Source organism: Octopus sinensis, linkage group LG12 (genome assembly GCF_006345805.1).
Source record: "Octopus sinensis linkage group LG12, ASM634580v1, whole genome shotgun sequence".
In the NCBI taxonomy this organism is placed as follows: domain Eukaryota; kingdom Metazoa; phylum Mollusca; class Cephalopoda; order Octopoda; family Octopodidae; genus Octopus; species Octopus sinensis.
Window position 1 is genome coordinate 75,045,303 of NC_043008.1, and position 5,156 is coordinate 75,050,458.

At 33.3% G+C, this 5,156-nt stretch overlaps 1 long non-coding RNA gene across 2 annotated transcripts in view; it reads left to right on the top strand.

Moving 5' to 3' along the window:
* Positions 1 to 1,315, top strand: part of LOC118765669 — a 12,923-nt gene extending 11,608 nt beyond the window's left edge. For both annotated transcript variants that reach the window (XR_005001537.1, XR_005001538.1), the window contains exon 2: positions 615 to 1,315. This is a non-coding gene — a long non-coding RNA (uncharacterized LOC118765669). The remainder of the gene's footprint in view (positions 1 to 614) is intronic.
* The last annotated feature ends 3,841 nt before the right edge of the window (positions 1,316 to 5,156 follow it).

Consider the following 5,156-nt stretch of genomic DNA (forward strand, 5'->3'; position numbering starts at 1 on the left):
ATATGGTATATTACATTGTTTCAATGCTACATGTTGTAAGTTCTGTGTTATACTAGAAATAATACTCTGTTATACCAATGTTACAGGATATACTGTATTATACGATGTTATACAAATATCATGTAACTATGTAGTACTGTTACATGTTACTACTATCAATACTATGTGTTATACAATGTTATGTGAAAACTATATTTTGACCATGTAATGCTGTGACTTTGTGTTGTACTCTGTTTATAATATATTTAAGACTATACATGTTATACCATGCCACACCAATACTGTATTATGTTATGTTATATTGATGTAATAGTCTTATATTGCCCTACAATTGTGTCGTGATTAAATCATGAAATTTGGGTGGAATATGGAGATTGACCATGAAATGTGTTCTCCTCTCTTTCCAGATAGCAGAGGCTAAGGGGCTCTGTAGGTTCCAGGTGGATGCCAGGAAGGATTTGGGAAATGCATTTAGTTGTTTGGTTTCTGGTGAAGTCAAACAAAGCAAGGAGAATGTTAAGATAGTGAATCACAGGGGAAATTTGAATGAAACTGGTATATAACTTGCTAGTTCAGTGGAACAGTAACCAAGATAGTTGTGATTGAAGAGTTAGTTGTATACCAGATGTTTGTATGTGTTAGGGAAAATATTTGTTAATTAGGAGGAAGGGCTCCTTTTAGGTGTCTGATGTATAGTGGTAGTACCTTAGATATGTGAGCAGTACTGTAATATTGTTCTAAGATTTTTATGTGTGTAATGGCAGCACTGTCACTGATATGTGGACGGTACTGTAATGCAGATCTGAGAGGTTTGTGTACGTAACAGCAACACAGTCACAGATATATGAGCAATACTGTAATGTAGATCTGGGAATTTTGTGTATATCTGACTTTGCGAGACAGGAGTACTTTGCTTCAATGTATAACAGGAGCAGCACTACTCCAGATGTGTAATGACCACTTCTGTGAAAAGGTCCTATGTGAGCTTATGGTATCTACAGTTATGTTACCCCAGTATAGGTGACATTTAAGATTTGTTGACTATCAACGAACTGAATATAAATGATATTCCTTTTACGACAACAAAATATAATGTGATTGGAATAACTCTTCAATTAAGTAGTCCCACCAAGTGTTAAAACTCTGAAATATTTTAGAGCAGATCCGTGCTGAAAATATAACGTACTGAAAATATAATGGGAAACTTTGCTCCGATGGTTTTTCTTATCCATCATTTACACACAGACTAGAACAGTTATGGAAACAACATGAAATTTTCAATGCTAAAAAACTGAACGAAGCAGGTTAAATTTAATAAAAATTATTTTTAAATCTCTACACTTTATTCTGTCAGTGTTATGTCCCTTACACCTGAAAATTGTTTTAAAAAATAGTTATTTCCTCTTTTTAAAACAGTTTTATATTGTTATTTAAATAGTATTTAAAATTTATGCTTGATTTAATTATATAGTTTTTGAAATTTGAAAACGTAAAAAGTGAAAGTCAACGAAAATTCATTGTTTACATAAAAATTAACCGAAATCTCTTATTTATAATATATCAAATGAATTTTGTCTGAAAACAGTTTCGGTTAACAAATGAAGAGTTATCTCCCCTACACTAAAATCCTGACGTCCATAGGATTGAATCAGTTTTTTACGCAATAAATTTTGTTTCTGTTTCTATCCACATTTCTTTCATTAATCGAAAAGCAACTCATTTTATTTCTTTAAGTTTATTGTATAAATAAATTCCACAAGTATGCCTGACAATTTTCTACCCAACTTGCTTTCAACAAACTATCAACAAGAACTGCTTTTATTCTTTGTTCTTTCAGGCAATTAATCCAGTTCTGTAGTTCTAGTTACTAAATAATCCCCTCATCAACAACACTCAATTGCCGTTGCTATGAGACCAAACAATTTATACTCAAAGACTGTTTTCTTCCTCCTTAAAATGTCATATTTTCATGAAATGTAACTTAATACTGTAATTTTTTGTTTATAAAATCTGTTATGATTAATTTCTTTGTTCTTTTTTTATTTACTTTTTTTTTACCAATCATTTCATGTATGTATGTATGTATGTATGTATGTATGTATGTATATGATGCATGTGTCTGTAACCAGTAAAATGTCAACGCCAATTTAATAATTTCCTTTGATTTGGTACAAGAATATATATTGTTTTAAGTGAAATAATTGATAGTCGGGGCTCTTTAAAATGCATTTTCGCAAAGTAGAAGGACCAATAAAGCAGGTGGTTCACTGTTTGAATCTTTTTCTTTCCCTCTTTTCTCTCTCTCTTTTCTCTCTCTCTCCCATCTTTGTCACACGTATGCATGGGATAAAACGCCTGTATATATCAGAGGTCTTTCACTGACACCTTAATATAAATTCTTAAGAGCAACATGAACTGAAGTTAAATAAAGTGATGCCTGTACAACGAATTTTATCTCATAGAACTAAAATTGACAATCCTGTCACTGCTTATTCTCTCGACCTCTTCACTTCTAGCGATGTAACCAAGAACAGAAACCATCTAGCATAGTGGTTCTCAACAAGGGTCCATATGACACCTAATGGAGAGGCTATATAAGGTTTTTTGGGGTCCTCGCATACAAAATAGTAATTTGGGGATCTACAATATTATTTTAAGAGTCCATGAAAAAAATTGCTTTTGCTGTATTTATTGCAAAAATAAAAAAATAACAAAAAGAAACCAGTTATGTTTCTTTCTCTGACACTTAACATAATTTAGCATGTTTCTTTCGTACGTATGCAAGTGAATATATGAAAAGCAAAATAGGAATTCTGAAAGAAGCATCTATAAAATTAGCTTTTAAAAGATCGAACGGCTATGGAGGTCCACTAGAATCAAATAATAATCTGAGGCGTCCACTGATCTAGATGATTCTGACCTGTACTTTAAAGAGAGGAGTCTTATTTTTGTTGTGTGTTGGATGGGAAGATAGATAGGGAATGCTGGACAAATTGGTATTGTGATGAAGTGCTTGTGGAATTGGTAAAGGAGTGCACAAAATGATGGAGTGGTAGACTATCTTGTGGATGATAGAGTGTGTGAAACATTTGTGATACGTTACTATTTGTAGAATATTGGGTTTGCTGTATAGAGTTATGTCCCTTTACAGTCTAAGTTTGCTATTAATTCTTCGACTTCAGTGAATCCAGTCGACTACTATCACCAGTTACATTACCTGTTCCTTAACACAAAACGTCATGCCTTGTGCCCATAATTATGTCGCCGAGGGCGACTATGCCTTTCATCCTTTCAGGGTCGATATAAGAGGTACCAGTTGAGCATTGGGGTCGATGTAATCGACAAGTCCCCTCCCTCCAAATTTCAGACCTTGTGTCTATACTAGAAATTATTATTATTATTATTATTATTGTTATTATTATTATTATTATTATTATTATTATTATTATTATTACTATTATTATTAAGGCGGTGAGCTGGCAGAATCGTTAGAATGCTGGATGAAATGCTTAGAAGTATTTCGCCCGTTGTTATGTTTTGGGTTCAAATTCCGCCGAGGTCAACTTTGCCTTTCAACCTTTCGGGGTGGATAAATTGAGTACCAGTGACACCTCACCATTTCAGGTCTTGTGCCTTTAGTAGAAAGGGTTATTATTATTATTATTATTATTATTATATTATTATTATTATTATTATTATTATTATTATTATTATTAAGGTGGCAAGCTGGCAGAATCGTTAACATGCCGGACAAAGTGCTTAGCAGCATTTCGTCCGTCTTTATGTACTGAGTTCAAATTCCTCCAAGGTCAACTTTGCCTTTCATCGTTTCTGGGTCGATAAAATAGTTACCAGTTGAGTACTGGGTCAATGTATTTGACTCATCCCCTTTACTCCGAAATTGCTAAATTTGTACCAAAATTTGAAACTAAAATCTGAAACCATTATTACAATTCATCTTATTATTATTATTAAGGCAGCAAGCTGGCAGAATTGTTAGCATACTGGGCAAAATGCATGGCAGCACTTTGTCCATCTTTACGTTCTGAGTTCAAATTCTGTCACAGTTGACTTTGGACACTGTTGAACACTGGAGTCGATGTAGTCAACTTTCCCCTTCCCCCAAAATTTCTGGCCTTGTTCCTTTAGTAGAAAAGATTATTATTATTAAGGCAGCAAGGTGGCAGAATCCTAAGCATGTCGGGTAAAATGCTGAGTGGTATTTTGTCAATCTTTATGTTGTGAGTTCAAATTTCCACTGAGGTCAACTTTATCTTTCATTGTTTCGGGGTTGATAAAATTGACCAGTTGACCACTAGGGTGATGTAATCTACTTATCCTTTTCCTCTGAAACTGCTGGCCTTGTGCCAAAATTTAATACCATTATTATTATTATTATTATTATTATTATTAAGGCAGTGAGCTGATAAAATTGTTAGCAGCCTGAACAAAACGCTTTGTGGTATTTAGTTTCTCTTTATGTTCTGAGTTCAAATTATGTCAAGACAGAATTTGCCAGTTATTTGTTTGTGGTTGATGAAAAAAAACACTATCAGTTGTGCACTGGGGTCAGTGTAATTCCTAGTCTTGCGCCAAAATTTGAGAACCATTATTATTGTTGTTGTTTCTGATTTAGGTACAAGGCCAGCAATTTTGAGGGAAGGGGATTAGTCTGTATCATCGACTCCAGTAATTGACTTGCTCTGTATTTTATCATTCACCCCAAAGTCAAAGCTGAGGAAGGCAGGACTTGAACTCAGAATCCCACCAACTTAGCACTCATTGTCTTGAGGGCTGAAAATGTACAATACTAGTTAAGTTCTCCAGTCAACAGATTCAACTAAAATTGCTAGCCTTAGTGCCCAAATTCAATATATATATATATATATTATATATATATATATATATATATATATATATATTATATATATATATATATATATATATTGTGTGTGTGTGTGTAAATATATGGGAACATTTTATAAACAAACTTTAGAAGTACTGAGTGTGTTTGGTACTTTATAGACAACAAAGCAAGTTTCAAATGCTGTATATCTGTGAAAACAGCAAGAAAGTTTGGGTATTTACCTTTAGAAGATGGAAAAAGGTGTCAGCAGGTGGTTACAGATTATTAAACCCTATTTTCTCTATCATCT